This window comes from Schistocerca americana, chromosome 4 (assembly GCF_021461395.2).
Source record: "Schistocerca americana isolate TAMUIC-IGC-003095 chromosome 4, iqSchAmer2.1, whole genome shotgun sequence".
NCBI lineage: Eukaryota > Metazoa > Arthropoda > Insecta > Orthoptera > Acrididae > Schistocerca > Schistocerca americana.
Genome location: NC_060122.1, coordinates 757,100,329 through 757,105,973, shown reverse-complemented (window position 1 = coordinate 757,105,973; position 5,645 = coordinate 757,100,329).

The following is a 5,645-nucleotide window of genomic DNA, read 5'->3' as shown; positions in this document are numbered from 1 at the left end:
CATGAATGGACGTGGCTTGGGTAGTTGAAACCACTCCTCAACTTTTACGTCCTGTGTCGGTGAACCACGAAGCTCGTAGCGATCATACAGCTCCACACACGCTCTGACACTGTGCAGCGACCGCAAGCAGACCCAGCCGACTGCACCGTGCGGAGGTAACTTCCCTGGTCCGCAGCTACCGACCGATTCACTGCAGACCACCTAACCGCAAACTATATGCACAAAACCAAGGATGGTGCACGGCGCAAATATCGATACACATCACTGCTGCTACACGTAGAAGGAAGAAGAACTGATCCAAGGAAGACTGGAGTCCCATTTTCTGGGTGTTTTCTTATGATAAATAATCAAAGCGGACTTAAGATCCGATTAACACTTTCCGTAAAGGACCCCTGGGGATAATAACGCGGTGGTGCCTAACTCCATTCTGAAAGCAGAAAGCCTTAAAGGGGCCCGAAAGAAAGGATGGAGCGTTATCACTAACCAACTGCTTAGGTGGCCCGAAAACACTAAAGACACTAGTCAAGTGATTAATCGTGATGGTAGATGTAATGTTACGGCTCGGAAGGAGACAAGTAAACCTAGAAAATGCATCAATCATAACGAGTACATATCGATGACCCCTTTTAGTCCGAGGCAAAGGCCCCAAATAATCAATACAGAGCTTGTGCAAGATAGAGGACTTTCGCTCAGAACTCAATCATCGTTTTTGAAGGGCTTTATTGGGTTTAGCTACGTTACACAAGCGACATTGAGCTACCATTTGGCTAGCCTCCTGGTCCATAGAGGGCCGAAGTAAGAGTGATTTCAGTCGCGCCGCAGGGGTGTGTCGTAGTACCGTTGCTATTCACAATATACATAAATGACCTCGTGGATAACATCGGAAGTGCACTGAGGCTTTTTGCGGATGATGGTGTAGTATATCGAGAGGTTGTAACAATGGAAAATTGTACTGAAATGCAGGAAGATCTGCAACGAATTGACGCATGGTGCAGGGAATGGCAATTGAATCTCAATGTAGACAAGTGTAGTGTACTGCGAATACATAGAAAGAAAGATCCTTTATCATTTATCTACAATATAGCAGGTCAGCAACTGGAAGCAGTTAATTTCATAAATTATCTGGGAGTAGGCATTAGGAGTGATTTAAAATGGAATGACCATATAAAATTAATCGTCGGTAAAGCAGATGCCAGACAGAGATTCATTGGAAGAATTATAAGGAAATGCAGCCCAAAAACATAGGAAGTAGGTTACAATACACTTGTTCGCCCACTGCTTGAAAACTGATCACTGGTGTGGGATCCGCGCCAGATAGAGTTGATAGAAGAGATAGAGAAGATCCAACGGAGAGCAGCGCGCTTCGTTACAGGATCATTTAGTAATGGCGAAAGCGTTACGGAGATGATAGATAAACTCCAGTGCAAGACTCTGCAAGAGAGACGCTCAGTAGCTCGGTACGGGCTTTTGTTGAAGTTTCGAGAACATACCTTCACCGAGGAATCAAGCAGTATATTGCTCCCTCCTACGTATATCTAGCGAAGAGACCAGAGAGATTAGAGCCCACACAGAGGCATACCGACAATCTTTCTTTCCACGAACAATACGAGACTGGAAAAGAAGGGAGAACCAATAGAGGTACTCAAGGTAACCTCCGCCACACACGGTCAGGTGGCTTGCCGAGTATGGATGTTGATGTAGAAGTTAAATGCTCCTTGATCTTTTGGAGCGTCTTGTATTTATTTTTTTTTATTTATTGATTTATTTAACCTGGCAAGATTAGGGCCATCAGGCCCTCTCTTACATCTAACCAGGCATTCTACTTATTTTACATTCATACGTTTTAGTAGGCATGTTAAACTACATCTAGTACAAAAAGTGAAATAAACAATTAGAAAGGTACACCTGGAAAAATACATACATATAGAGTTTATATTCGTAGATCATAAGTACTGTTATAATTAGACATTATTGAAGAGACAAATTTTAGATAGGAGTGCTGGCAGCAGGGAGTATGAGGGAGACTCATGGTGAAGGGAGGAGAAGAATAGACATGATGAAACATAATTAAGGAAATATAAAGGAAAAGAAGATTGCCTGGCTAATAGAGATAGATGAAGAGGAAGGCATCTCAGGAGCAAGATAGGAGACGCTAGCTTTGCTATTTGACAGATGAGAGGATTGGCCTGGTACATTAATTTTGTGGAGAACTTTATGAGGATGATAGTAGGAAATGCTTCAACTTCTTCTTAAAAGCAGCAGGAGATTGAATTTTGCGCAAGGCAAGGGGCAGTTTGTTCCAGAGGCGGACAGCGGCAACTGTGAAGGAGTTTGCAAAAGTTTTTGTTTTGTGAGTGGGCACAGTTAGGATACCAAATAAGAGTGACCTCGTGTTTCGATTATGATGGCATGACAGGTTTTTAATCTCTGAAGCAAGGTACTGGGGTGCTTGCGCGACGAGGAGTCTGTGAAGTAGACATAGAGTGTGGTAGTCACGCAATTTGTCCGGCCGCAGCCACTTTAGCTAGGAGTATGAAGCACTAACGTGATCATATCGGCGAATGTTGCAGGTGTAACGCACACAGGCATTCATGGTTAGCTCTAGCCGTCTTTTGTTTTCACTACTCGTGCCTTGTTGAATCACATCACAATAGTGGAGGTTTGGTAGAACGAGTGCTTGCACGAGCTGGCGTTTCAAGTCCTGTGGAAATATGTTCCGAAACTTTTTGAGAGCATAGAGACAAGCAGACGTCTTTCGGCACACTGCGACTGTATTCTCCGCCCAGTTGAGATGCTCATCCAAAGTTACACCCAAGTTCTTCACTGTTTTCTTATATGGTATTGGAGTACCGTCGAGCAGAATAGGAGGTAGCCGTTCGCGGAAATCTGAACTTATTAATTTCTGATGGGCTATTAAGATTACTTGCGTCTTTTTTGCATTTAGTTTAAGCCCCAGGCTTTTCGCCCATGTCACTACCGAAGACAGATCATCATTCATCTGAGCGATTGCAGTGTTTACGTCTTCAGGTCTGACGCTTAGGTAGAGCTGGAGGTCGTCGGCATAGAAATGATATTTACAGGAGGACAGAACCGACGAAATATCGTTGACATATAAAGAAAACAATTGTGGTCCTAAGACTGATCCTTGTGGCACTCCCGAGGAAACATGTTTCCCGGAAGATTTTTCATTTACGCAGACAGCACATTGCTGTCTGTCTTTTAAGTAGCTTTCAAACCATCTCATTGCACTATCAGAGAAATTAAGATGTTGCATTTTTCTGAGCAATATGTCAAAGTTAACAGTGTCAAAAGCTTTGCTGAAGTCCAGTAGCGTCAATATTGTTGCCTTTCGATTGTCGATGGCACATTTCAGGTCATCTGTTACTTTAATTAGAGCAGTGTTTGTGCTGTGATGTTTACGGAAACCGGATTGAAATTTGTCATATAGGCTGAATTCATGCAAGTGTTCAGTGATTTGGTCATGAACAATATATTCGAGTGCTTTGGAAACAGCAGGCAGTATGCTAATTGGTCAGTAATCACTAGGCAGTTGCGGGTTTTCGATCTTAGGGATGGGTCGAATTATGCTTCTTTTCCATGCAGTGGTGTATATTCCGTTCACGAGGGAAAAATTAAATATGTCAGTTAAGACAGGTACTAAGATATCGGCAACATTCTTAATCATGGTTATACCGATACTATCGTTGCCTATTGCATCAGAAGAGATTCTCATTATTGCTTTTCTTGCCGTATTTGTTGTTACATGTTTTAGATGGAAGCTATCGTTGTTAGTAATCCTGTTTGGGGATTCTTGTGGACGGTAATTATCAGCCATGCTGAGGTGCAGGGAAGAATTCATTTAATTCGTTAGCTGACACATGACAAGTAGTTTCCGATTTTGCCTTTCCGACCCCCAAGCTACAGAGATTCTTCCATAGAGTCGTGGGCGTCAGATCGCTGCATACAAGGGAGCGAGCGTGCCTGTTTTTAGCATTGCGAATGCATTGTTTCACTCTGTTCCGTAGCTTTCTGTATTCTTCGAAACGCTCGGGTTTCGGATCTGCCTTGAAACGCCTGTGGGCAGCATCCCTATTAGTCATCATTTGACGTAATTCAGCTGTCAGCCATGGAGCAGGAGATTTTCTTACACGGATTGTGCGCACAGGTGCATGTTTGTCATAGAGGGCAGTGAGTTTATCACCAAGTTCATTAATTTTGCCGTCGATTGTAGGTTCTCTGAGTATTTGATGCCATGAGATTTCTGAGCAATCGGCTGTTAGAGCGTCAAGGTCAATACGTTTCATGTTCCTACAGGTTATGTAACGCGATTTGATCCTTGGGGGCTGCACCGAGTAGGCCAGGAATATTACATCATGTGCTGAGAGGCCAAGGGCCGATGTTTGACCAACATCTCTTACTTTGTCAGTCTGTTTCGTTGCGATTACGTCTATAAGAGTATGACTGTGCGCCGTATGGTGTGTAGGTTGTAATGGAAGAATGTTCATGCTATTGCAACTAAACAATCTTCTTAGGTTTATTGTGGAGGGAGTGTCTCTTAGCAGGTCTACGTTCAAGTCACCCATTACGATGACATGTTCGTATTGACACTGGAGTGAATGTAATTCCGACTGGAAGGAACTCATTGAGTTAATTTTTGGCGGCTTGTACACGACGCCTGTCAAGAATTTCCGACTTTGTGTATTTATTTCAATGAACATGAATTCAGCCTCTTTTTCTTCAGCAGGATTTGACGTACATAAGACTTTCGCTTTGAGATCTGTTCGTATATACGCGCCGACCCCGCCACCTCGCTTTTTTGATCTGTCTGCCCTAAGAAATGTGTACCCTGGGAGATGAATAGATGCAGAGGATATGTGTGGTTTCAACCACGTTTCGGATAAGAGGATTACGTGGAAGTTTAGTTGGTTGAAGAGGAGGCTAAGTTCTTCGTAATGTGCAGGTAAGGACTGGATGTTGCAGTGAGCTGCTAAAAGCTCTGACACGTTCCGCTGAGCAGCCTGGAGTAGGGTGGCAGACTGGTTTGTCCCTTTGTTAGGCACTACCTGCCGCGAGGGGCACTGGCCGGTGCTTCCGGCAAGTGACATAACACAGGGGTGTCCGAGATTTTGCGCGCCCTGTTTGTGACTCCGCGAGTGCCGAAAGAAAGGCGACTGCAAGAGATTTCCTGAGGTTGCGGGAGTATAGAAAATGGATTAGTGGTATTCGGTGCAAGGAGAATATGACCAATAATAGTGACGGCTGTGTGTAACTGTGTATCCTATGTCGTAAGAGGAGAAATGTAATTAGCGTATTTGAAACAGATTAGGGATGAAATAGGGGAAAGGGGAGTGATTTAAGAGGCCGATGCTGCCAGCAGAGAGAAGTAAGCTTAATAATTAATAGATTATCGTAGGAAGCTAGAATTAAATTGAAATTTACTAAAGTGATACTGGTAGTGATTATCGTAGGAAGCTACAATTAGATTGAAATTTGCTAAAGTGATACTGATGGTGATTTTTGTTATGAACAATTTAAACCAAAGAGATGGGTGATTAATGAACTAAAGGAGAGACTAATAATTGCAATAGAACTATTACAGAATGGAAGAGAATAAACTGAGAAAATGAAAAAAGTATTAGCAGTAA